Genomic DNA, 27,317 nt, shown 5'->3' on the forward strand with positions numbered 1-27,317 from the left:
GACGACTCGGGAACTGCTAACCTCCGACCGGCCTTGGGGTCGGAGCCGGTGCGCCCCGGCCGCCTGGCCCGCCCTGTGCCGCCCCCTGCCGGCGCTTCGGTGAGCGGCTGGGCGCGCGCTCGGGGCGGGGGCCGGGGAGGGCGGGGCTCCGGAGCCCAGCGCGGCGATTGGTCGCTCGGCCTCAGGTGTCCCCGCCCCGACCAACCAGAGAGGGGGGCGGGGCCTCGCCGCAGGCTGTGGGCGGGGCGGCAGGGCCGAAGGCTCGGCCCAGGGCGGTGGGCGGAGGGCGGTGGGCGGTGGGGAGGGCGAGCCGCGCCCGCTCCGGCCTCGCGGGATCCCGGGCCCCAGCGCCCCCAGCGCCCCCAGCGCCCCGGAGCCGCGGCTCCCCGCTCCTTCCCCACCCAGCGGCCCTCCGAGCTCTCTGGGGATAAAGGCCCAATCCTTGCCAGGCCCCAGGCCCTTCGGATCTCGGCCCTGCGGTGACGCCTGTGGCCTCGAATTTCCCGCCAGCTCCCCCGGCCTTTGGCCACCTGCTCCCTCCAGCCCCAGGCCTCTACCCTGGCCTGTGACCTCTGCTCAGCCTGCCCTTCCCGCTGCTCCTCCTCCCGCTGCTCCTGGCTTGCTCTGGCTGACCCTCCAGACCCTGCCGGCGTAGGGTTAAGTAAGGTTGCACTGGGGGCTTGCGCAGAGCCTGGGCATCTTCCTTTTGCCCAGCCCTGGCCACCTTACCCTGGGCTGCTGGCCTGCTTGTATACACCCCATGATCTTTCATCTCTATCTCCCCAAGCAGAGAGCCTGGTACACGGTAGGCACTTACACCCCCCCCCCCCCCCCCCCCGTGTGGATATGAACCAAGGAACTGATGGCTAAGGAACTATGACCCCAGGGCATCATCCGAGGGCCAGACCCCATGCTGGCAGCCTGGGCCTTGGGTCTCTGATGGGCAGACCCCCCTCTAAGGGAAGGTCAGGGCTTGGGGCAGATTAGAAAGGGAAAGGAGGGCAGCCCTGGTGGCTCAGCAGTTTAGTGCTGCCTACAGCCTGGGGCGTGATCCTGGAGACGGGGATTGTGTCCCACTTTGGGCTCCCTGCATGGAGCCTACTTCTCCCTCTGCCTGTGTCTCTGCCTCTCTCTATCTCTCTCTGTGTGTCTCTCATGAATAAATAAATCTTAAAAAAAAAAAAAAAAAAGGAAAGGGAAAGGGACTTGGGGAGGCATGCACAGGTGTGTACTCAGGGTGGCCAGAAGCCTCCACTACGGTCCAGTGACAGGATGGCACCTTGAAAGTCCTTCAAAGCCTACTACTGCAACCCCTTCTCCAGCTACACTGACCCATATTGACTCCCAGACCAAGACCCCTGGGCCTTTGCACATGCTGCTCCCTCCTGGGCCTGTCTACCTAGTCCTGACCCATCACACTGTCAGGACCTGAGTCTACTTTCCAGACCAAACCTTGCTCAGCATTGGCCTCACCACTGTCCTGAGGACATGCAGATGCTGAGACCTGAATTCAAACCCAGCCCTTCTGCCTGACACATTTGTGGCTGCCCTCAGAGAACAGCTTATCAGAGGGCTTGCAGAACAGTACAGTCTACTTCGGGAGCACCCTGATCTGCTGGCATTGAGCTGGGGCTGTGGTGGACATGGAATCCCCAGGACATAGCCTGCAGGGTCAAAGGCCTTTCAGTTTCAAACAGCTTGTGGAGGGGCAGCCCAGGTGGCTCAGCGGCTTAGTGCCGCCTCCAGCCCAGGGTGTGATCCTGGAGACTCCGGATTGAGTCCCATGTCGGGCTCCCTGCATGGAGCCTGCTTCTCCCTCTGCCTGTGTCTCTGCCTCTCTCTCTCTCTCTCTCTCATGAATAAATCAATAAAATCTTAAAAAAAAAAAAAAAAAGCTTGTTGACATGAACGGCCTCTCACTTCAACATGTGAGAGTGAAAATAACCTGCTTCCTCAGAGGCCACACAGATGGCCTACCACCCACGCCCGGCATCAGGCCAGTGGGGCTTCAGGATCCACCTCCACCTCGAGCCTGAACTCAGACGGGCTCAGCTCTGAATCCTGTGTGACATCGGGCAAGTTACTTCGCGCCTCTGACCCTCCATCTTTTTCCTCTCTTCTTTTTCTTTTCTTCTTTCTTTCTCTTTTTCCTTTTCTTCTCTTTTCGTTTCTTTTCTTTCTTTTCTTTTCTTCTTTCTTTCTTTTCTTCTTTCTTTCTTTTCTTCTTTCTTTCTTTTCTTCTTTCTTTTCTTTTTTCTTTCTTTCTTTCTTTCTTTCTTTCTTTCTTTCTTTCTTTCTTTCTTTCTTTCTTTCTTTCTTTCTTTTTTTCTATTTTATATATTCATGAGAGACACACAGAGAGAGGCAGAGACACAGTAGAGGGAGAAGCAGGCTCCACGCAAGGAGCCCAACATGGGACTTGATTCCAGGACCCCAGGATCACGCCCTGAGCCAAAGGCAGGTGCTAAACTGCTGAGCCACCTAGGGATCCCCCTTAGCTTTTATCTCCAATAAAATTAGTAACAGGCACATGCTTTTAAGGGACGGATGGAACTACAAGGCTTATAATGACAAGTAGCAGTCCCCTGCCCCCAGCTCTGCACAGCCCGGGTCCTCCCTCAGAAGCAGCCATTTGTGCTCTTCTAGATGTTTTTTTCTGGCTCTCATCTATACACGTGTGACAGGCTTATGCTGACAGCTGCTGATTTGCTGCCTTTAGATACGATCCAATGACTGCAGCTGAAAGATGAGGATTTAGCTCTGTTAATCTGCTGTCTCTTTAGATTTGCTAATTCTGGACATTTCATATAAATGGAATCCCATAATATGTGGCCTTTCGTGGCTGGCTTCTTTCACTGAGCACCACATTTTCACGGTTCATCCATATTGTGTGAATTGGTACTTCATTCCTTTTTATGGCCAAATAATATTCCATTGTTGTTATGCATTGTTTTAATCTGCCTTTTTTTAAAAAAAGTAACTTTTAGGGCACCTGGGTGGCCTTTTGAGTGTCTGACTCTTGGTTTTAGCTCATTGGCCCAGGGCCTGATCCTGGAGACCTGGGATCGAGTCCCACGTCGGGCTTTTTTTTTTTTTTTTTTTTTTATTTATTTATGATAGTCACACAGAGAGAGAGAGAGGCAGAGACATAGGCAGAGGGAGAAGCAGGCTCCATGCAGGGAGCCCAACGTGGGATTCGATCCCGGGTCTCCAGGATCGTGCCCTGGGCCAAAGGCAGGCGCTAAATCGCTGCGCCACCCAGGGATCCCCCACGTCGGGCTTCTTGCATGGAGCCTGCTTCTCCCTTTGCCTGTGTCTCTGCCTCTTTCTCTCTCATGAATAAGTAAAATCTTAAAAAAAATAAAAATAGTAACTTTTTTTTAAAGAAGCGTATTAGGAAGGCCACACATCACTGCAAGCAGTCCTTTCTGAAATGTGAGACCTGTAGGGAGTGCTGTTCCTTGCAAGGCATGACTTTATTATTCATTTATTCATTTACCCACTTATCTAGTCACTCATTCATAAATTTATTCAACAAGCATCAACCAAGTACCAGTGTGGAGTGGGCCCTGGAGATCTAGAGATACAGCAGCCCCAGCAGAGCTTCGCCTGGCTCAGCCCAGCATGCAAACCTGAACTCAGTGCAGGTAAGAGGGAAGAGGACCACGTGCTGGGAGTGGGGAGCAGATGGAAGGCTTCCCAGGAGATGCTGGCATGGAGGGTGGCAGATGGAGCAGGGATGTGAACGCCCTGCAGAAAGAAGAGCATATACAAAGGCCCAGGGGCACAGAAATTGCCCAGTCCCTCCCTCTTAAAGAGACCCATACATCAACTGTTCCTTCCCTCTCAGCCCCTCACCCCACCCACTTCTCTCCTAGCTCCTCTTACACAACCATGCTGCCCGGTCGGGTTTCTCAACCAGGGTCCACGAGAACCCTGGGAGGGGAAGGAGCCCAGGGATGGGAGCCTGGGGTTTCTGAAACTGGGCAGAAAACATTTACATCCTCCTCTTCACCCACGTCTAATATTTGCCATCCCGTTAGGAATGGGGGCCGCAAAACCTCAGTGGTGTGAGCTGCACCAGTGACCTTGTCGCCAACAGTAACCCAGATAGTTTCCAATCACATCGCGACAGAAGCAGAGATCCCTACGTATCATTTACACTCACTGCTACTTCAAAATGATGAGTGGTAGACTTGCAGCCTGGGGCTCACTAATGTGGTAATAAATACACTACCACACTGCACATTTATCTAGACCTTTTATGAATTGCTTTTCTATGTCATGGTTTTCCTCCATTTATTTATTTAAAAATACTGTCTTGGGGCAGCACCGGCTGGCTCAGGAACAAGGGCATGCAACTCTTGACCTCGGGGTCGTGAGTTTGAGCCCCACGTTTGGGGTAGAGAGGACTAAAATTAATTAATTAATGCACTTAAAAACTGAATAAAAATAAAAATATTGTTCTGAGGAGCCCATACTCTTCTCCAGGTGGCCTCAGGGGCCCATGGCATGCAAAGGTCAAAGGTGCCTTGTCTAGAGAGAGGACAAGTCACGGGGGTGGGGTGTGAACCAGCAGGCGGGGAGCAGGGGCACGCTGCTGGGGACAGGACCATCGAAGGACTGGCCGCCCAGCCCACGGAGCATAGACCTGGACAGGCATGGCACGCTGGCCATAGCATACCTGGTGTTCTGAGCACATCCTCGGGGTTACTCTTACACCTCTTGGGGATACAGGTGAGGAGGCCAATTGGGAAAGGGGGCAGAGGTCCCCAGATGTCCCACGGAGTGCCCAGCACAGCCCCAGCCCCTCTCCCCCGTCTGCCCAAAGCTGCAGAGCTCTGGGTTCTGCACCAGGTAGAGTTCCAGGGGGCTCAGCTCCCTAAACAGAGGGTTCTTCACTCCCACAGGAGTGTGACTGAATCCCAGCGCTGTTACAGATGTGGAAACTGAGGCCCAGAGAGGCCGAGTGACTAGTGTGAAGTCACACAGCCAGTTGATGTCAAGGCCACAAGAGCTCAGGCCTTCGGACTCCCCAGTGGAGTCTGTCCCCAGCACAGGCTGTGAAGGCAGAGGGTAGAACAGACCTGGGGTGATACCAGGTTAGGGGACAGAATGCACATTTCTGTGTTCTCAACGTAAGATGTATGTAGTAAGAGAAGTGAAAATTTAGGGCCTCCAGCAGGGACATACAGCTCTACCCATTATATATATATATTTTTAAGATTTTATTTATCATGACAGACACAGAGAGACGCTCAGCAATTGAGCGTCTGCCTTCAGCTCAGGGCATGATCCCGGGGTCCTGGGATCGAGTCCCACATCGGGCTCCCTGCATGGAGCCTGCTTCTCCCTCTGCCTGTGTCTCTGCCACTCTCTGTCTCTGTGTGTCTCTATGAATAAATAAAAATCTTAAAAAAAAAAAAAAAGTCCTGACCCAGCCATTCCTGTGACCTTTGGCTTGCGTGCTCATGCCTTGCTTTGCTCATCTGTAAAACAAGCTAGTACCTACCTACTCAGATATGCTATTACAAGCATTTTTTAAAGCCAGAAAGAAATGTGCTAATACATGAACTGTGAGATTCTAGGTGATTTAATTTTGTGGGGTTTTATGCTGACCTATAGAGTCCAAGCTATTTTATTTCCCACTCACTGGACAACTCCAGAGTGGCTGGAACCCATCGACTGTAGGCACCTAGCACAGTGCCTAGTGCCCAGGACGTATCTGCTGACTAAGTGAACGATCAGAACACTCACTGGAGTACAGAATACTCGGATGCAGTGATTTTGGTAACAGGCAGACACAGAGCCACAGGAGAAAGGGGATCCGGAGCTAAAGGGAAGGCAGACTCGCTGGAAGAGGTGGCATGCATCAGGTACATGAAGGGCCTGGTGGGAGAGCCTGTGTAGCGATCTGTACGGAGGAAGCCCTGGTGTGCCACAGGCTCTGCAGGGCGCAGCTGAAGCAGGGTGGGAGTGGGGTGGGGTGTGGAGGTGGTGCGGCCACTGACCAGGGCCCAGAGTGTTCTGCTGCAGACCTGGACTCGGGGGCCAGTGGGCTCTCTGGAGCAGGAGAGAGCTCAGACACAGACGGGCTTCAGGAAGACTCCCTAGGGAGGCCTGGGCGTGACCCTGACCATCGCACACGGTCTGGTGGGAGTCCATGTGGTCTGATAGGTTGGGAAGTAAGGGCTGTGATGTCTGGAAGAGAAAGCTGACCAGGAGCTGACCTTCCCACAGAGCAGACAGCAGGCCCAGACGGTCCCACCTGGGGTTCTCACAGGCATTTTTTTTTTTTTAAGATTTTATTGATTTATTCATGAGAGACACAAGAGAGAGAGGCAGAGACACAGGCAGAGGGAGAAGCAGGCTCCCTGCGGGGAACCCGATGTGGGACTCAATCTCATGACCCCGGGATCACAACCTGAGCCAAAGGCAGATGCTCAACCACTGAGCCACCCAGACATCCCCTCATATGTGTTTCAAGATTTATTTGTTTGAGGGAGAGTGAGTGAGAGGGAATGGGGTGAGAGGGGCAGAGAGAGAGGGAGAACCTCAAGCAGCCTCCCCACTGATTTTTTTATTTTCCCCCAAATGTGCATCATAAGTTTATTCCCAATGCAGGACAGATTCCTTCCATCTCCAAAATGAATCACCTGCTGCCCTGAAGAGATCTAGGAGGCTCTCCACCACACCCAGGGAAGGAGTGAGAAAGGCAGGTGCCGAGGACAAGGCAGCTTTGCAGTTCCCCAGCCACTGAGCGTGGAGCCCAATGCAGAGCTGGACCTCACAACCGTGGGATCATGACCTGAAATGAAATCAAGAGTTCGAAACTCGGTCAACCTAGCCACCGAGCCGCCCCTTCACAGCCTTTAGGGAACAAAGGGCTCGGGCCTTAGGTTAACTCAGAACACAAAGAGGGAACTGCCCAGTTAGTCTGTGAGGCAATCATAACCTTGACATCAAAATCTGATAGAGGAAACGTGAGAAAGAGAAGCACAGGGCACTATCGTTGGTGAGCACAGATGCAACAGTCCTACATGAGTAACAAACTGGACCTGGCAATACCTAAAAAGGATAATACAGTGCCGTCACGTTGGGTTTCTCCCAGGAGTGCAAGGCTGCTTGGGTAAACGGAAAAGGCAGCATCACAGACTACTTGAGAGAAAAAAGGAGAAGTCCTAGCATCCTCTCTACAGTTGCAGATAAAACTGGAGACCCATTCATGAGAAGAGCCCTTAGCAAACTAGGAGCAGAAGGGACTTCCTCGCCCTGGTAAAGGGCAGCTACAAACCCCAACACATCACAGGCAATGCTGGGGCGCTGAAGGCTCTCCTGTGAGCACGGACACAGGACAAAGAGGCCCATTGTCACCACGTCCAGCGTGGGTCAAATGGTACTGGAGGTCCTGGTCAAGGCTCTAAGGCAAAGGAAAAAAGAAGGTATAAAGATTCGAAAGGAAGAAACAAAACTGGCATTATTTTCAGATGACAGGAAAAGTCAATGAATTAACGAAGAAGCTATCAGAACACAACAGTTTAGCAAGGTTGCTGGGCATAAAAATCAGTATGCAAAAAAAAAAAAATCCCTCCATCTAAAATATTCTAGCTACAACAATTAGAAAATGAAGAACAAGCCATTTACAAGGACATCAAACATAGGCACCTTCTTAAAAAAGATTTTATTTTTTTTAGAGCTTGCATCAATGGGGGGAGGGGCAGAAGGAAAGGCAGAAGCTGGCGCCCTGCTGAGCCCGGGAGCTCCATCCCAGGACCTTGAGATCATGACCTGAGCCCAAATCAAGAGTCAGACACTCAACTGACTGAGCCACTTAGGCACCCCTCAAACACACGCATCTTTCTTTTTTTTTTTTTTTTTTCCAAACATACACATGTTAATGAAGTCCAAGATCTCTTTGGAGAAATGAAAATGAAAACTCCATTGTGGGGGCGCCTCGATGGCTCATTGGGAAGACCATGTGACTCTTTTTTTTATTTTATTTTTAAGATTTTATTTATTTATTCATGAGAGACACAGAGAGAGAGACAGAGGCAGAGACACAGGCAGAGGGAGAAGCAGGCTCCATGCAGGGAGCCTGACATGGGACTTGATCCTGGGTCTCCAGGATCACACCCTGGGCTGAAGGCGGCACTAAACCACTGAGCCACCTGGGCTGCCCCGACCATGTGACTCTTAATCTTGGGATCTTGAGTTCAGGCCCCATATTGGGCCTAGAGCTTAATTAAAACAAAACAAAACAGGCAGCCCAGGTGGCACAGCGGTTTATCACCTTCAGCCTGGGGTGTGATCCTGGAGACTTGGGATCGAGTCCCACATCGGGCTCCTGCAAGGAGCCTGCTTCTCCCTCTGACTGTCTCTGTCTCTCTGTGTGTCTCTCATGAATAAATAAATAAAATCTTAAAAAAAAAAAACTCCATTATGAACTAGAGGCCTCAGTAAGTGGCAAAATATACCATGACCACAGATTAGAAGACTTAACTTTATGAAAAGTTGGCTCTCCCCATGTGATTCATAAGTTCAATGCAATCCTAGTTAAAACCCTAAAGAGCTCATCACAAAATTCTGTGGTGGGCTGACCAGCAGGGAGAAGGGAGGGCTGAGGCCAGGACAGGGGCCCTTTCTAAGGTGAAGCGGTGTTTAGAAGGAGCGACTCCATTTAACAGTGAAGCTGTTTCACTGCTGCTGGCCTCACATAAGTTGATGCACCCTCTTTGGGGGAAAATTTTGACAACTAATACATCAAGATTTCTGAAAATGGTCCTATGCTTTGACCTTGTAATTGTTCTCCTGAAAATAATCCCAATGATAAAAAAAAAAACATAATTTACTCCTTGCCGACTCTATTTGCAAAACTGAAAACCAGGAGAGTAAAACTTCAGCATCCGGCAGTGGGGTTTGAAGTCTGGCTCTGCCACTTACTAGCTGCTTGACATCAGGCAAGGCCACTCTTCTCTGCTTTTTGGGGTTTAAGATTCATTTGAGTGAGAGCATGAGCATGGGGAGGGCTCAAGGGAGGGGCAAGGAGCCAGGCCTCAGGACCTGGGGTCATGACTAGAGCTGAAGGCAGACGCTTCACCAACTGAGCCCCCCACGCATCTCTCTTCTCTGGGTTTTAGTTTCTTCCTGCGTGAAATGGTGGGAATGGTACCCAGGCCCTCAGGATGACTGAGGCACCTGGCACCCAGCCAAGGCCCCTGGAGGCCTTCCTGGAGTAAGAATGAAAGTTGAATCCAGAGACCTGGGGAACAACGCTCCTGAGGTTGATGCAGCCAGCAGGGCTCTGGCCGCCTGCCCAGGTGCACTGGAGACAATGTCCCACGGCTCCAAACCCTCACCGTTCTGCTTGTCTCAGTGTTTCACCCAGCTGCCTGTCTGCTGCACCCAGCGTGGTTATACCAGCCACTTGAGCTTGCTAAGCACCCACCTGCGAGCCCCATCCCGAACGGGCTCCAGCTAGGTCCAGCTGTCACTACCCAGCAGAGCCCCGTGCCAGGTGCCAGGGCGCACCACAGCAGGCAACAGCAGCACCTGTCTGCAGCACAGCACCTGCTCACACACCTGTTAGGTCTGGCCTGGACCCGGCTTCAAAGCAACTGCCTGCCCACTCACTGTCGCGCATATCTGTTTGGATCAACCACCACTTCCTGCATTTCCTGTGCACTGGCTGGGCACGGGGAGAAAGACAGGTGACCCCTGGCCCCTGGCCATCCTCATGGGAGATAGCTTTCTCTTGGGAGATTGGTCACTAACTGGCCCCTCAGGATGACTGAGGCAACTGGCACCCAGCCAGGTTAGTGACCAATCTCCCAAGAGAAAGCTATCTCCCATGAGGACGGCCTCCATAGCCAGGTGACCCCACCCACAGAAGCAGGTTAGATGGAGCCCCTGCCCCAGTCTGGCTGCGGGGTGCTCCTTGGTCCGCAGGCTCCCCACCTTGGGCCCTGAGCTCCAGGATGCTACTGCAAATTAAGAGATGAAAGCCCACGTAAAAACTAGCAGAGGGCGCCCGGGTGGCTCAGCGGTTTAGCGCCACCTTCAGCCCAGGGCCTGATCTTGGAGACCCAGGATCAAGTCCCATGTCGGGCTCCCTGCATGGAGCCTGCTTCTCCCTCCGCCTGTGTCTGTCTTTGCCTCTCTCTCTCTCTCTCTCTCTGTGTGTGTGTGTCTCTCATGAATAAATAAATAAATAAAAATCTTAAAAAAAAATAGCAGAAATGGGCCACGTTGTGATGGGGATGGGGGTGGGGGTGGATACTTCTTGTAGATGCCATAAAATAAATACTTCAACCCAGAGGACACACACGGGGTTAGCAGCAGAAATAAATAGGATTCAGATCTCGGGCTGCGGGCCAATGCTCCCTGCCTCCACACAAAGCCCTGGTCAGAGCACCACCAGATGCGGGGTGCACAGTGTCCCCCGCAGCATTTCCTTCCACAACCAGAAGGAAAGGCTCCAGAGACAGGGGCCCCAGCCACGCAAGCTCTCATGCCAACACAGGTACAGGCTGCTTGGCTCGCTCTCTTCCTACGTTCTGTCCCACTTAATTTGCCTTTTTTTTTTTTTTAAAGATTTTATTTATTTTTTTGAGAGAGCACACACAAGCAGCAGGGAGGGGCAGAGGCAGGGGGAGAAGCAGACTCCCCACTGAGCAGGGAGCCTGATGCGGGCCTGGATCCCAGGACCCTGAGATCATGACCTGGGCCAGAGGCAGATGCTCAAGCCACCCAGGCGCCCTGCACCGTCTTTACCACACGCTCTGAGCTTGTCTTGAAGCTGGACACAGGAAAGACGCCCAGGTGGAAGAACTGCCTCCAGGAAGTCTCCTCATGCTGACCGCTCCACTGATCTCCCCGGTCGATCCAGGCGGCTCCCTCACCTCCCCGTGATCCCTCCAGAAATAGCCTGTACTTGTTTTACAACTTGTAAGCTGACTTAGATTCCAGAGTTCTTTCTGTGGTCTGCCTAGAAATCTGCCCTCAGGACACAGAGACACACCCATGACCCTGGTCTTCCTCCAGAGTTCCTGGATTCCAGGATGGGTTTGGGCTGTTTGTGGGATCAGAACTCTGTAAAACCAATCTGCGATTTGGTCCAAGGCCAGGGTCTCGAAAGCCTCAAGCAACCCCAGGCATCTGCAAGGATAACAGGCTGAATTCCAGGTACCAAGTGGCGGTGGTTTGGTTTGCTCTGTCCCCTCCGTGATGCCGAGGGCCATCTGCATTGGGAATCGGAAGGCAGAGGCTCCCGGAGGGGCTGTGACTCTCAGTCCAGTTCCCAAGTGACCACTACAGCCAGACACGCTGCTGTTGGGGCATGGGGGGCCGGTGGGGGGCAGCTGACCCCAGCTTTTCCTCAGCAAGCTTTAAGTGAGCTCTTTGCAGGGGCACCACTAATGCACAATGCCCGTGCTCAAGCAGCTGACAATCAAATGGGGAGAACCAACAGGCACCCCAACCTGGAAACGGGGAGGGGTGGATGGTCCTCTGGGGCTACTGTAACCATGGGGCGGGGGGGGGGGGGGGGAGGCTCACCCACCACACTAGTTCTCATGGTCCTGGAGGCTGCATGGTGCCCTCTTTCAGCTGAAGGAGCAGAGGAGCTCTCTGGGGTCTCACTCACAAGGGCACTAACCCATTCGGGGAGGGTTCCACCCACACAACCAACTCCCCCACAAAGGCCTGGCCCCCTCATGCCCTCCAATGGGGTTAGGCTGCAACGCAGGCCTCCAGTGGGGTCCCAGACATCCAGCCCTTAGTGGGCTCTTTGCAGGGGTGATATTTCAAAGGGACAATGGCTGGCACCGGGAGATGGCTTACAGAATTGTCGCCAGGGACCCAGGAAGGCTGAGCTGCCAGAAAGGTCTCAGGTCAGAAGGTGGGGAACCAGGAGGCCACCACCAGGCCCAGAGCCAAGCATGTGCAGCACAGGAGTGGGGGGAGTGGGATCCCAGCACAGGTGCAGGGATCAGAAAGCAGTGCAGGCGCTACTGTAGCGACTGCCCAGGCCCCGGGGCGCAGAGGCCCTCCTGGTGATGCCCAGAAAACCTGTCCTGGGGAAGCCTCGTGTGGAGAGGGGCCTCTGCCTCCCGGTTCCGCACGCAGCCGTTCAGCCTGTAATGGGCACACGGCACCTGCCCATATACCCCAAAGCCTACCCTTAACGTCCGCCTTCCAAATTGGGCATCTGATGGAAGGAACCCGACTGTCGTCTAGAACCCCAGCTACCAGGGAGCGTGAGGGATGGTCCTGACCTGGTCTCTGCCTTCCCATAAGCGGCGCAGGACCCAGCGTGAGGCTAGGAGAGAGCAAAGCGCCTCGGAGACCTAACTCTGCTTGCGCGCCGGCTGGATAACTGGACGGGGAGGAAGGAGGTGGGTGCCCAGTTCAGGTGTGTGCCAGGGGGTGGGCTGTAAGGGTGAGCAAAAGGGCCGGGACTCCGCTTTGCAAACACAGACCTCTGAGGCTCTGGGGCTCCTGCCCAGGCCTGCATTTCTCAGGGTGGTGGCGAGCTTTTTGGTACAGGATCATTGATCCATGGGGAGGAAAATCAATGAAAACCCGTTGACTGAAAAAAAATAACCAGCTGGAATTTTTCTAGGAGAATAAAAAGCTCCAAGCCCTAAGTCATCTACTGGCTCTATTAATAACACAGAGCGCCGGGGCTGGCAGACACAGGTGTGGAATGTACAGACACGGCCTCCGTGTGAAAGAGGGTCTGTGGGGAGCCGCAGGGGAGGCAGACCACAGGGACAGGGCAGGGCCAACAACAGAGGTAGAGAGGGACATGGGAGGCGCGGGAGGGAAGGAAGGAGCGAGAAGGGAGAGGGGGGTGCAGCAAGCGGGGAATGGCAGGCGCACAGCTGCAGAGGCAGCGACAAGCAAGGAGGGTGTTTGTTCCTCCTTCTCCAAGGAAGAACTCTGTTCAGTTCACTGTACGTGTAAGAGATAACCCTGTGCTTCTGGAAGCAGCTTCCAGCTCCCTAACTGGCAGGAGCAGCCTTGGTGCACTTCTCCCAGTGACCCAGAGGTGGGTGCCGACCTCCTTCCGGCTCCCCGCCCTCCCTTACTCCCCAACTTGCTCCAGTTCCACACAGAGGCTGGTCTTCAATTCTCTGTGCTCTCAGAGCCGTGCCAAAGGTCACCAGTACTGATGAGCATGCATCCCTGGGCCCTTCCTCCTGGCTCAGGTAGCATGGGGGTACAGGGTGGCAGAGGGAGGAGGGAGAGGAGGGAGGGGATGGCAGGGGGAGGGGAGAGAGGCCCTGTACACGCACCAGCCCAGAGCCCTGCGCCAGCACCATAAACACACACGGGTGGGTGGGCAGGCACCAGGAACCAGGACCACAACTGCAGAGAAGGGGGTGGACTTCTGGGGGCTGCAGTGCTGGGGGGCACTGGGGGCGGCAGTGAGGGCCCGTGTGCAGAGGCAGAGCCTGGGGAGGAAGACCTGGCGGAGGCAAGAAGGCAGGCAGAGAGGAGGCACATCTGGGTGTCCGAGGAGAGCCTGCAGGGGCAGCGAGAGCCAGCTGGCAGAGGGGAGCAGAGCCCACCAAAGGCTTTTGAGGACGGGTCAGTGCCCCGCAGCTGGCTCAGGCCAGCCCTGCTGGGGGCTGCCAGGTGGCAGGAAAGGCGCTTTTTTCAGTTCAGCCTCGTGCCTGGACACCTGGCCTGGGTATCTCAAGTAGTTGGACTACATCAGTTCAAGGGGCTTTTTAAAAAAATTGTGTTTATTTGAGAGAGAGTGAGAGAGCAGGGGGAGGGGGCAGAGGGAAAGAATCTCAAGCTGACTCCGCACTGAGCGTGGAGCCCAACGAGGGACTCAATCTCACGACCCTGAGATCATGATCTAAACCTAAACCAAGAGTCCAATGCTTAATGCACTGAGCCACCCAGGCGCCCCTGGAGAGTCTTTTATGCCTCGAGTGCTGTGCCTCCCACCAAGTGAGCGAGCTCCCACAGCACCTCTTCTACCTTAAGAGGCTTGGGTGAAGCGTGCCCTGCACTGCTCGCCCTGCCTGTCCCCGAGTCCCAGGCACCCTGCAGGGCGGTGACCACAGGGAGCCCCAGGTAGCTGGTGAACTGGCCTGTGGCTGTTCTGTCTTCCATACAGTTCACTGGGGAAACAGCCGACACAGCTTGGAAGGACAGGGAAGGAGGGTGTAGGCACAGCACTAGCCTCTCTGGGGACAGCGTCGGGGCCAGAGTCACCATTGCCCAGCAAGGGAAGGACAGAAAGGACTCCCGGAGGAAGCAGGTGGAGCACGTGAGCGCGGCTAACCCTGTGCGGCCATCAGGCTTTCAAGTGGGGGGAGAGTGTCCAGATTCTAATTTTCCCTTCTGACAGGGAAATGCTACTGTTGGCTAAGTGTTCAGAAGACCTGATAGAGCATGAGGACTGAGGTGGGGAGGTACAAATTCCACACAGATGATCTGGGTGCCCCAAGATCTTCATTTGCTACTCTTCTCTCTCACTTTGAAGTAGGCTCTGGACCCTAGGTGAGGCTCGAACTCACAACCCTCAGAGAAAGAATCGCATGCTCTGCCGACTGAGCCAGCCAGGCACCCCTGCTACTTTTCCTGACTACAAAATACCTGCTTATCTGTGCACCTGTGTGCGTGGCAGCATTATTCACAACATTGAAGCAGTCCCGAGCAGCCACTGAGACAAGAACGGACAGGCAAGATGCGATGCGTACATACCACACTAATTCAGCCTGAGAAAGGGAATTCTGATGCCTGCTCCCACATGGACGGACCCGGAGGACATTCTGTTAAGTGAGATATGAAGGTCACAAAGGGAAAGACCCTGCAGGAGGCACTCACATGTGAGGCACCTGCAATGGTCACATTCGCCAAGGCGGACGGTGAACAGTGGGAGCCAGGGCTGAGGGGATGGGATGGAGGCTTACAGTTCTGCAAGGTGACCTGTACTGGAGACGGTGGTGGCTGCATGACAGTGAAATGTGCTTGGTGCCCCCGTGCTGTGGACTTAAACACAGAAAAGGTGGTGTGTTCCTGGGGGCTCAGTCGGTTGGGCATCCAACTCTGATCTCAGCTCAGGTCTTGATCTCGGGGTCGTGAGTTCAGCCCTGAGTCGGGCTCTGTGCTAGGCGTGTCGCCTACTATAAAAAAAAAAAAAAAAAAAGGCTAAGATGGTTAATTTTATGCTTTGTCTTTTAACTGCAATAAAAAATTAAAACGGGAAAAAAAAAAACCCATATGTGAAAACCACACACAAACATAAACAAAGCAACTGCCCAGAATGCCAGTTCCCAGCGGCAAACCATTGTTCTGACATACTTACTTCCCCAATTTTTTCTACCTTTTTCCAAAGAAAGTCGGGACTACATTACATAACTCAGTGTTCTATTACATTTCTGACTATCTTACCTGCATTTCTTTATATTATTAAAACCATTAACAAAACTGAAACCCAACACATACAAAAAAATCAATGGCTTTATAAAGTTCCACATGGATGGGCTATCAGATTGCCAAGAGAAAACACTTCAGCCATATAGAAGAGAGGTTCCCCTTCTTTAAAAAAAAAAAAAAAAAAAAAGATTTATTCATCCATTCATGAGAGACAGACACAGGCAGAGGGAGAAGCCGGCTCCATGCAGGGAGCCCAACATGGGACTCGAGACTCCAGGCCTTCCGGGACTCCAGGATCACGCCCTGAGCTGAAGGCAGGTGTTAAATCACTGAGCCACCCAGGGATCCCCGAGATTCCCCTTCTGATGCGCCATCCCCATCCATTCCATTGCAACACCCTGTTCTCAGAGGGAACTGATGGTCCAACCTGCTCCTGAGTCTCATGAACAGACCTGTGCAATGGCTCGTGTGTGTGCCTGGGTGGTACCCGTGAGTTCCCAGCTCCACGGGGCTGTTACAACCAATGACCTTAATTCTGTAAGTCTCTTCCTCGCAGTCCTAAAATGGCTGCAACAGCCCTAGTCATCACGTTGTTTTGGGGCAGGAACGAGGAAGAGAGGCTATCTTTTCTGGAAGCTTTACCTTTTCATTGGGAAGCGAAGCCACTCCGATAATACACACTCTCCTTAATATTTCATTGGCCAGAACTGGGTCACATTCCCTCTGACTGCCTCTCAGAACAGTCACTGGCTAAAGGAAACAAGATGGGCCTGGATGTTTAGCCAAGCACGATTTATCTGTGAAGCAAAGGCAGTTCCTCAGCCCTTTCCTTGGGAATCAGATTTCTCCCTGCCCCATGACATGAAAATTTTGGGGCTCTATAAGGAGGGAGCACTGGGTGCTAAAGGCAGTCATCAGCCATAAACAAAGTGGACGCCACAGGGACCCCCACATCCTGCTCCACAAACATACTGTGACACACAGTAATGCATTTGGCTATTCCTCTAGGTCATTTCTAGATGTTTCTGATGTGGGACCTCAGTTTACACGAGGGCCACCTGAGAGCCAGCTGCTGGTACTGAGCTGATGGGGAGAATATGCTGCAGGACAGTCAAGACACCTCTCCATCTCCAGCCTGTGAAGATTTACACGTTTTGTTACGTAACAGGTAAGCTGCTTCATTGGGAGATGGGATTTAAAAGTCAGCGTGTGTGAAGAGTAAGCAGTGGCTAGTTCGCAACCTGGAACACCGGAAGCTCGCTGCAGGCCATGGCCACCTGCCTCGTTTGCAGCTAGAACTGGACTGCTTCCATGCTCACAATGAGGAGGCTTTGCATCTAGAATTCATTGGTTTGGGGAAAAAAGGGGAGAAGCTGTGTCGGAGGGAAATCACTACTTAATGGCTGTGAGAGATATGTGGGAGCAGGTCTATAAACACCTCTATCAGTCGGTAACACCAAGAGCTCTGCCAACCTGCTAACCGTTGGATTAACATATCAATCAATAAGGCATTTATTTCCACAGGAAATGGTCTCTTTATGTGGACTCTCTCTTTGTTGTGGTGGTTGTGACAGGACCTCACTTGTGACACCATTCTCTTTAAAAAAGCTGGATGAGGGGCGCCTGGCCAGCTCAGTTGGTGGAGCGTGCGACTCTTGATCTTAGGATCAGGAGTTCGAGCCCCACGTTGGGTGTAGGGTTTACTTAAATAAATAAAAACTTAGAAAAAAATAAAAGGGCTGGACGAAAAATGGTATCAGCTTCCTCTGAGCAGGTCAGAATAAGAGTATCTTCCCAGGGCAGCCCAGGTGGCTCAGCGGTTTAGTGCCACCTTCAGCCCAGGGCATGATCTGGAGACCCTAGATCGAGTCCCACGTCAGGCTCTCTGCATGGAGCCTGCTTCTCCCTCTGCCTGTGTCTCCGCCTCTCTCTCTCTCTCTCTGCATCTCTATGAATAAAAGAAAAAAAAAATGTAAAGTTAAAAAAAAAAAAGTATCTTCCCAAAGCACCTTCTACTCAAAGAATTTCCTTTTTGAATATGCTTTTGAAAAATGTTAGAAATACACACCACTTTCTTGTAGCTCGGAGCAAAGAAGAATCTTTACTTCCTCCATATTATAAACTAATTTCCAGACTAACGATTTTTCATTGTGCTTGAAATGAATTTTCTAGAATTACGTTTAATTTCCAGACACTTATTTGCGTGCAAGTGGACATTCACATCATGCAAAAAATCTTATGGGCAAATAAGCTAAAATTCCAAGTTCCCAGAGGGTTTGATTCCTTTAAGACGCTGACAACATTTTAACCCCACAAAGAAGCATTCCTCTTCCTTCCAACACCAGTCACAGTCAACAGCCCTTCACTCAACACTTAGGATGTACCAGACCCTGGGTTGTCAGAAGCACAGGAGAGCTACAAAATTGAAGGAGAAACATCTCTGCCTTTTCTGGAAGGCCTTCGACCCAGGAACTGTCTACAGATAATTAAAAGACTGCTAACTGGATAGTCTGCAGGGAACACCCTATGCTACAGGGGTTATTTCTAACTGAATTACCTGGGCATGCCTGGAGGCCAAATGGGTGGAGACGCGTGAAGAGGCTGGTGGATCTGAGGAAGGCATTCCTTATGCAGGGAGAACTACCAAAAGCAGGGAAACTAGGGATGAAACTTGTGAAGCTGGATGTTTGGGGAGGGAGGGGTGGAGGCAGGAGGAAGCAGAGAAATAGTAACAAGGAGGAAGCATATTACCACCTCCTACAGCCAGGAGCACTGTGGGTATGATTTCTTTTTTTTATATTTTATTTATTTATTTATTTGAGAAAGTGAGCATGAGCCCAGGGGGAGGGTCAGAGGGAGGAGGAGAAACAGGCTCCCTGCTCAGCCGGAAACAGCGCTCAATCCCAGGACCTCAGGATCATGACCTGAGCCCAAGGCAGATGCTTCACCGACGGAGCCACCCAGGCGCCCCCATGCACGTGATTTCAATCTAACTTTGCAACAACGTTGAACGTTAGTGTTTCTAATTTACAGATAAACTGACCCCAGGGGTAAAAAACTCATGTAACTAAGGTCACTTAGTTAATAAATGGTGAAACAAATATTTAATCCAGGTCTGTCTCTCCTTTTTTTTTTGCTATGCCTGTCAAAACCCAGCTGGACTTCATTCTACATGCAGAAGGGTGGAGAAAGACAAGGGAGCAGCATCAGCAGGGACTCCCACTCAGATAGACCTGCCACGTGTCCTGCACTGGGCTGGCCCCAATTCCCTCCAGGAACAAGAGGCCAGGCAGACACCATCCCTGCCCTCAAACATTGAACGATTTTGTGGGAAAGCAGAACTAGTAACGGTCACTTCCACTATAATGGGAGAACAAAGGTAACTATGGAAATACCCTTCCAGCGAAAGCTTCCCAGAGTGGTCGCCTGAGCAGCTTTGGGAGACAAAATTGGAGGAGGTAGGAAAGGATGTTTTAAGCCTAGGAAAACGAATTGTCTGGAAACAAGGTATGAGCTAGCACAGTGTGCATGTCTGCAGGGGGCTCAAAGGCTGGAAGAAGAGGCCACCAGGTAGGAGCACCATGCCAAGGGGCTGGTAGTCTTAAGGCTCCCAGAGCCCCTGAGAAGTTTGAAAAGGGAAGTGACGTAGTCCCATCAGCGCGGGAGAGAAATTCAGGAGACCCCCGAGGAAGGAGGGGCTGGTGGCGGCGGGTAGAGCAGCTGGTTGGCAAATGCGTAGGTGACAGAAAGCCAGAGCCTACACAAGGATGAGAGGAGCGGGAATGCAGAAAAGTTGGTTTTGAAAAATATTTAGGAGGGGATGAGGGGGAGAGAGGAGTCTAAGACGGATTCCCAAATTTGGTCTTGAGCAATGGGTGTTAAGGAGAGGAAACTGCTGGAGGAACCGGGCTGGCGCAGATGCAGACACAGGTAGGCTGGCAGGGTGGCTAGGGTGCCATGGGCCATGGAGCAGGGCTGTCTGGAACAGGGCGATGTGCAACAGAGCTCTGGGGTGAACCCAGAATAGGCACAGAAGTGAAGAACTGTCAGCACGCAGGGGGCTGCTGGAGCCACATGTGGGGACCCAATGACCTGGGGGGCCATGCGGAACAAGGAGGGTGGCAAAAGGAAAAGAAGTCACACTCGAGAAGATGGAGCCCAAGCAGAGAGCCGAGGACAGCCTAGGTGGGAAGTCCGGGAACAGAGCAGCAGCTGGCGTCAGGTCAGGTGCAAGAGAAGGCAAGGAGGCGAGATCAGAAAGCCTTCATCTGTTTGGTGGCTGACAGAATGACTGGCAGGCTGCTGGAGACACGGGGCCTGGGGCCACACACACCAAATAAAGGCTGGAAAGACAGGCTCAGGATGCCTGGATGGGAACAAGAGACAGGTAATGGCTAGAGGGAGACATGGGGTCAAGCAACAGCCTTGTTTTTTATTTTTTTATTTTTTTAAAAGATTTTTATTTATTTATTCATGAGAAATACAGAGAGAGAGAGAGAGAGGGGCAGAGACACAGGCAAAGGGAGAAGCAGGCTCCATGCAGGGAGCCCAATGTGGGACTCATGTGGGACTCCATCCCAGTCTCCAGGGTCACGCCCTGGGCTGAAGGCAGGGCTAAACGGCTGAGCCACCCGGGCTACCCGAGCCTTATTTTTTAAAGACTAGGAGAGACACAATCCAATGAAAGAGCCAGGGAAAGATGGCCTGTCAGGGAGCGAAGACAAGCCAAGGTAGAAGGGCCCAGAGGACAGAGAGCAGGGAGCAGAACACAGGTGGGGGACACGGGTTCAGTCAGCAGCCCTGCAGGGTCAGAGAACAGAGGGAGCCTGCTGCTTATTCTGCAGGGGAGACAGCTACAAAGGGACAGCTGGTGTCTGGACAAATGAATCCAGATCCCTCCAATATTCTTCAAGTAGGAGGCTGGACGGGGAGGGGGAGAGAGGGCCACAAACACATTTCTTAAGGACTTGGAGGAAAGTAGAAAATTTGCTGAACAAAACGATGGAGAGGTGGCATTAGGACAAACAAGGAGAATCGTCAAGTGACATTAAACACATAGCTGATGCTAGAGACCAGAAGTTATGGCAAAAGTCTACCTACGTGAGTAGTTTTTCCTCCAGAAAGTCCCAGGGTTCCAGAAGGAGAGAGACAAAAGTGGGTTGAATCCGAGGATGATGTTTGGTCAGACAGAAGCAGAATGCGATGCTGAGGATGCTGATGATTAACCACGGATTGATTTCCAATCTAGGAAAGAAAGGAGGGATCAGAAAACTGAAGGTCTGAGGCCCAAGCCAAGGGTCAACGGGAGAGAAGGTAGGAGTCAGAGAGGACAAGGAATCGGGTTTTGAGGCTCCAGATGGAGTGCTGCTCTTTGGAACAAGGACCGGGATACAGCAGCTGAAGGGGGGAAACAAGGTGATGGAAGTTGCAGAGGACAAAATACAGACCTGAGTGCTGGTGACTCAAGTCGGCTAAGGGCTGGTGTGGCCCAGGTTCGAGAGGAAGAGTGTAGATGAAGCGCCAGCTCTTCAACGAACACGGGAGCAGGCAAGATGGTGGAGAGTGGCATCTAGAATGGCAACAGCCTCACACCACCTCAGGGCGAACACCACCTTTGGAAGGCTCAGGTTGAAAACTAGGAAAAGATACAGGCCACCCATGACTGCATTCTTGCCATTTGAGCAGAAACGGCGCAAGGACGCTCCCAATCCATTCCTCGGGGAGTAATAGGATGGCACGGTTTAGATAGGATAGTCCTTCCTGCCTACCTCCATCATCCTTTAAATGCCAAGTTCAAAATTGCATGTGACCTAAGGGAGGAAAGAATCATGCACCAGAGTGTGCCAAGGAAGTCACATGGCAACTCTGCAACAGAACCTGGTTCACTAGAATATGGGGCAGAGACCAACAGCCTTCCTCTTCCCTGACTCTCACCTCAGGCTGCTGTTTCCATGGCAGCTGAACCCCACGACAACGCCCCCGCCAAGTCTCCTTAGGTTTAGCCACCCACCCCGCCACCAGCCAAAGCACCTGTGCCACAAGAAAAGTTGAGCAGTGGGGATCCCTGGGTGGCTCAGGGGTTTAGCGCCTGCCTTTGGCCCAGGGCGCGATCCTGGAGTCCCGGGATCAAGTCCCACATCCTGGCATGGAGCCTACTTCTCCTTCCTCCTGTGTCTCTGCCTCTCTCTCTCTCTCTCTCTCTCTCTCTCTCATAAATAAATAAATATTAAAAAAAAAAAAAGAAAAGTGAGCAGTAAGACACCAGCAGCTGGATCACAGTATAGACCCTTCCAAAGGGAGCTCCAATGTGGAGAAACTGAGTTCTGATCAACATGGAAAACATAAAAGCAAGCTATTTATTCTACTTTTAACAGACAGTAATCCACCTAGCTTATAGAGATTTAATACTTACCATTGATAGGGAAAATCTCTCTCTCAAAGAAAAAAAAAAAAGGCTGGCTGATATGTGAATTTTCATCTGCTTTAAGAAACCACAGGAGTGCTGGGTCCCCTCTATAAGCATTTCTATAAGCATTAGCCATCAAGCCAGCAGTGCCTGATGCAGAGCACGAGCCCGGAAACTGAGATGTGAGCGGCAGGAGCTGGCTCACCTAGGAAAGAGAAGGGTAGAAAAAAAATATAACTGGTTCTGAAGAGCACAAGCACCCCACACGCCCAAACTGGGCATTTTACTTACCATGACTGTGCACTCCCCTATAACATCCGAAGGCTGGCATCATTAGGCCTCTTTTACAGCTCAGGAAATGGAGGGTTTAGAGGTTGCGAGCCTTTGCTGACGTTACATGGATGATAAACAGCACAACAGGGACCCAAACCCAAGCTTTGGTGACTCCAATCTGCCTTTCCCACTGACCAGTGTTATAGCTCCTTTAACTTGCAAGGCCTGGAACTCCAAAATGATTTCCGCTATCAATCCCCAAGTTCAAGTGTGAATTCTGAGCGGGGAATGGCTCATAAAAGACAACAAAACAAAGTAGGACATGATGTTAGGAACCAAGTATGGGGCGAGAAAACCGTAGCCAACGCCAGAAGCACTTTCAGCGGGTGAATCCGTGAATTTGAGGAGTTTCCAAGACAAAAAACAAGGGTTATGGGATTGCCACGTTATTTACACATTCATCACCTGATTTACTCTATCTACTCCTTTTCCAAATAGAAATTAGCATAAAAGAAAAAAAGGCCAGTACGCAGCCAAGTGCTGGGTCAGGCTCTTTCTGGCTCCCTCAACCTGTGAGTCCTGGCCGGGCTGCCCTTTACCCAGGAAGGCTTTTACCTGACAGCATCCCCGGCCTCTCTTCTTCCTAGGACTTTACACAACCAGATTCATGGCAAGTACCTGTGATCCACCTGTTCATGACCCATCCTCTCCAGACTGCAGGCTCGATGAAGACAAGTGTGTCATCTGGTTCACGGCTATGTCCCCAGGGCACTGGGCAAGAGGAATAATCAGCTAGACCTGCCTAACTCCCCAGGTCACCCCTCTTTCCGGAGAAAACGGGGAGGCTGCTATGCCCCTGACTCTCAGCAAGGCCAAGCTAACTCCCTAGTCCTTGTAAGCTGTTCTGTCCCCACCGCACTAAGAAGTAGAGAACAGCGAGGCTAATTTAGGACTGCAGACTTCAACTTAGAGTCATGGGTGGTAACCAGACGACAGACTGAAATAACCTACTTGACCTCAGAAAAAGAATTTACTTAAGATCTTACAAAAGTAAAGGACATAAGATGTTACATAAATAGCAGCTTAAGAGCCACGTAGTTAGGATATCTTACAGACACTTAATCTCCGAATCTAATATATGCATCGAATCTAACATATGCATCGATGGAAAGGGAGCATCCTTCTGACAGCCCAGATTTCACAGACCCCACAACCAGGAACCACTTCAAGTACACACCTATGTTTCATTAGACCTGTATTTTTTTTTTTTTTTTTTTTAATTTGAGAGAGAGAGAAGGAGCACAAGTAGAGGGGGCAGGGAGAAGGAGAAGCAGGCTCCCTGCTGAGCAGGAAGCCGGCGACTTGGGGCTTGATCCAACACCTCAGGATCTTGACCTGAGCCTAAGACAGATTGCTTAACGGAGTCACCCAAGGTGCCCTTCATTTGACCTGTATTGATACCAACTGGGTAGAACTAAGTTAGATGCCCGAGCATGAAATTCCAACCTGATTTTCCCAAATATTTTATTTGAAACTCAGCATGGACCTAAACTAGAATGGCGTTCAACCTCCTCCCACCCCCACCCCCACCTTGCCGCCCCTCCCCACAGAGCTAACACAATGCAGATGCCGGCTCTACCTGCAGCCCTGGCAACGTGACCTTGTGACCTTGAGCAGGTCCTCTCTCAGCTGCTTTCCCTGCAGGCAAAATGCAAAAATACCCACAGCTCTAACAATCTTTGTCCTGTGCCTAACTGCCCACCAAGGCAACCTCCCAAGGACGACACATTAAACTAACCAAAGGCAATTTCATGAAGAAGCTACATTAGTCTGTGGTAAGAGAATTTTTTTTGGAAGATTTTATTCGTTTGACAGAGAGAACACACACAGGGGGAGTGTGGCAGGGAGAGGGAGAGGGAGAGGGAGAAGCAGACTCCACACTGAGCAGGGAGCCGGACCCCCCATGACCTCAGCCAAAGGCAGACACACAACCAATTGAGCCACCCCAGCATCCCTGTGGTAAGGGAAATTACTTGGCGTCCTGAGTTCACTACCTGAACCATTCCTAACCTGTCAGAGATACACATAAGGCGGAATTAGATTTAACAGCCAGCCTCCTTATGATCCACAAAGAAGACTGTTTGAAAATGGTAAATACCAGCATCTTTTAACTCGCACCCTTTATTCTTCCTCTCAGTCCTGAACTTTGCCCTCTCCACGTGTCCTGAAACTACATCCTCTTAAAACTCAGTTTGAGTATTTAATGGAGTTTCTGGAAAGAAACCACTGGGGAAATGAGGGAGGCAGGAGACTTCAAGAGTTGTAGCTAACAGTCCGCATCTTTGTCCCGCTCAGGTGGCCAAAGGGCACAATCCCTGTAGGATATTTGTCATCAGGGGCAGCCCAGGTGGCTTAGCGGTTTAGCACAGCCTCCAGCCCAGGGCCTGAGTCTGGAGACTGGGGATCGGGTCCCGCGCCGGGCTCCCTGCATGGGGCCTGCTTCTCTCTCTCTCATGAATAAATGGATAAAATCTTAAAAAAAAAAAAAAAAAAAGGATATTTGTCATCACATCTCCTCAGCCATTAGTAAGCTCTGACTTCTCTAGCCCCAATAAAACTTCTGTATGACTTTTAGGCTTCATCCAATATTTGAGGTTTTTTTCTGCAGTTGACGACATTCTGTGGAGGACTGGAAGCCTCATGCAAAGTCAGAGCTTTTGAGATGTTTGAGTCAAGCATTATCACGCACAACTACTCTCATGGTGCTTTGAACTTCACTTTTTGATGAACCAAAAAGCAATCAATCATTCCATGTACAAGGCACTCAGTTGTAGACTGACATTAATCACCTGTCCGGTTGTCAAAGCAAAAAGAGACTCTAGACATTCAGAAGGAACTCATTGGCTCAATTCATTCTGGCCAAACAGAAGAGTAAAGACAGTTAAATTATCCCTAAAGTCCCATGGCTCTGAAATGGCAATTTAATCTGTCCTTTTAAATTGATTGTCACTTTTAGTAGCAAGTGCAAGCAGGCTAGAGCCAATGTAACACACTATCTTTGTGCATCTAGTCACAAGAGCCCTCAGAGCTGAAGGCAAAAGCATCTCCCACCACAGAAAACTCAAGGCCTATGTTAACAGGTCACCTGCTCTGGGGCAAATTTTGTTTTTTGGGTTTTGTTTGTTTGTTTGTTTTTGTTTTTTTTTGGAGAGAGGGAGAATGCAAGTGTGTGTGTGTGTGTGTGTGTGTGTGTGTGTGTGTGGCGGGGGGGAAGCAGAGCAAGAGAGACAATCTCAAGCAAGCTCTGCACTCAAGGAGCCTGATATTGGGCTCGATCTCACAACCTGAGTTTACCACCTGAGCTTGAAATCAAGAGTGAGACACTTAACCCACTGAGCCACCCAGACGCCCCTGCTCTGGGGGAATTGTAAAAACTATTTGTGGAGGGGTGTCAGGGTGGCTCAATTGGTTTAGTGACTGACTCTTGGTTTTGGCTCAGGTCCTGATCTCAGGGTGGAGATAGAGCCCCGCATCGTGCTCTTCACATCGGGAGTGGAGCTTGCTGGAGATGCTCTCTCTGCCCTTCCCTCTAAAATAAATCTTTAAAACCTATTTGTAGAGCAGGTGCTGGCAAACCACTTAGGAACACCTTAACAGGGCAGCCCAGGTGGCTCAGTGGTTTGGTGCCGCCTTTAGCCCAGGGCGTGATCCTGGGGTCCCGGGATCAAGTCCCACGTCGGGCTCCCTACAGGGAGCCTGCTTCTCCCTCTGCCTCTCTCTTTCTGTGTCTCTCGTGAATAAATAAATAAAATCTTTAAAAGAAAAAAAAAAAAGGAACACCTTAATGCGGTGTCACACCTGCCATCCTTCCCAAGTCTTAAACCCCTTCGAGCTTTCTCCACTTGATGGTGAACGTCTATAGATCTACCACTTGGAAGCTAGGCTACTTAAGCAGGTACTCCCCCCATTTCTCTCCTACCTATGGGGACGTATCAACTACTTAGTCGGGTTTCCCCATCAATTACTGGAGAGTGGGGAAAGGGAAATTAAGCCACACACAAAAATTCTCCCACAATTGGTTTTCGCTTGTGAAATATTTACGCACAATTTATAAGCTATGAAGCCAGAAATGACTTCTTTCAACAGATCCGACTTTGCCAAACTGTGTGGGTGCAGCACTCCAAGGGGAATTACTCAGGTTTTGAAACTCAGAGAGAAAACGATCTAATTTTTCACTCCTTACACTAAAATTCTCAAAAGTCAAGTTCAAATGACGGCATTTAGAAATAAGTAAAAACTAAGTTGACCAAGTCGCTTTTTAATCAGCATGCGCCCACTTTTCTCTAACATGTAACCGAAGACACCTGCTGTTTTTCACAGGCCGGACCTAAGATCGATGGATCGCGGGCCAGAATCCTCCCGGGGCGTGGACTGCAGGACGGCTGTTGCAAGAGTTCAAGGAACTCGCACGGGCCTTAAACTGGCCAAACGAGCACGACGGTGAGGACACCTTCCCAGATTCACGGTTTTCCGAGGTTTTCTTGAAGACCGGGGAGTCTTTATGGCTTTAAAGCAACCCGTCGGGTGGGCCAAAGCACGAGTCAGGGCGAAGCCGCTTCGCCGCAAGGCAGCTAGATTCGGACCGGGGAGGCCTCGGTCGCCGCTGGGGCGCGCGCGGGAGAACCCGGGCTCCGCGGCAGGTGGAGCGGCCGGCGCCGGGCAACGCGGCGCCCCCGGGGTGAGGCCGGCGCGGGCCGGGGGGGCTCGAGGAGGAGCGTCCGCGAAGGGAGAAATAGGTGAGGACGGTGGTCAAGGGCAACACTGATTGGCTGCAGAGGGAAGAAAGGGACGCTCCCGAGGAAATTCTAGGAAGCCGCAAGGAGCCGAGCCACGCGACGAGCGGCCGGGGCCCGGTGCTCCCGGGCTCCGCGGGCCGCAGCAGCAGGAGGGCAGCCCCGGCGCGGGGCGGGAAGGGAAGGGAAGGGAAGGGCGTCGGCCGAGGCCCGGGACCTGCTGCTCCGCGGCTCCGCGGCGCGCCCGCCTTTGTCCGCCCGCCCCGCGCGCTCGCCGCCGCCGCCGCCGCCCGGAGCCCGGAGCCCCGCGCCATGAGCAAACGCCGCCCGACGCGAAGCAGGAGGCACAGGCGTGTCCCGTCAAAGCAGACTTTATTGGGCGCCGGGGCCGCCCCGCGTGCCGCCCGCTCCCCCGCGCGGCGCCCGGGCCGCCCTCCAGCCCTCCCGCC

At 51.9% G+C, this 27,317-nt stretch overlaps 2 long non-coding RNA genes across 12 annotated transcripts; one reads left to right on the plus strand and one right to left on the minus strand.

The window, feature by feature from the left end:
- Positions 1-359: 359 nt before the first annotated feature.
- On the plus strand, positions 360-4,949 carry LOC140640472 (uncharacterized). 2 transcript variants are annotated; one of them, XR_012037200.1, is made up of 3 exons: positions 360-805; positions 3,512-3,647; positions 4,044-4,949. It is a non-coding gene; the product is annotated as an uncharacterized lncRNA (long non-coding RNA). The 2 variants fall into 2 exon arrangements; XR_012037201.1 differs by having other exon boundaries at positions 3,540-3,647.
- LOC140640471 (uncharacterized) lies at positions 3,456-27,120 on the minus strand. Of its 10 annotated transcripts, none has more exons than XR_012037199.1 (9): positions 23,715-27,105; positions 22,754-22,846; positions 22,094-22,306; positions 21,809-22,007; positions 20,844-21,206; positions 20,497-20,640; positions 14,931-15,143; positions 14,722-14,789; positions 6,287-6,808 (listed from the first exon to the last, which is right to left on the minus strand). It is a non-coding gene; the product is annotated as an uncharacterized lncRNA (long non-coding RNA). The 10 variants fall into 10 exon arrangements; XR_012037195.1 differs by having other exon boundaries at positions 22,094-22,367; XR_012037192.1 differs by adding an exon at positions 17,954-19,762 and having other exon boundaries at positions 22,094-27,120.
- Positions 27,121-27,317: the final 197 nt, after the last annotated feature.

The sequence above is a fragment of the Canis lupus genome, chromosome 9, assembly GCF_048164855.1.
Source record: "Canis lupus baileyi chromosome 9, mCanLup2.hap1, whole genome shotgun sequence".
Classification (NCBI taxonomy): Eukaryota; Metazoa; Chordata; class Mammalia; order Carnivora; family Canidae; genus Canis; species Canis lupus.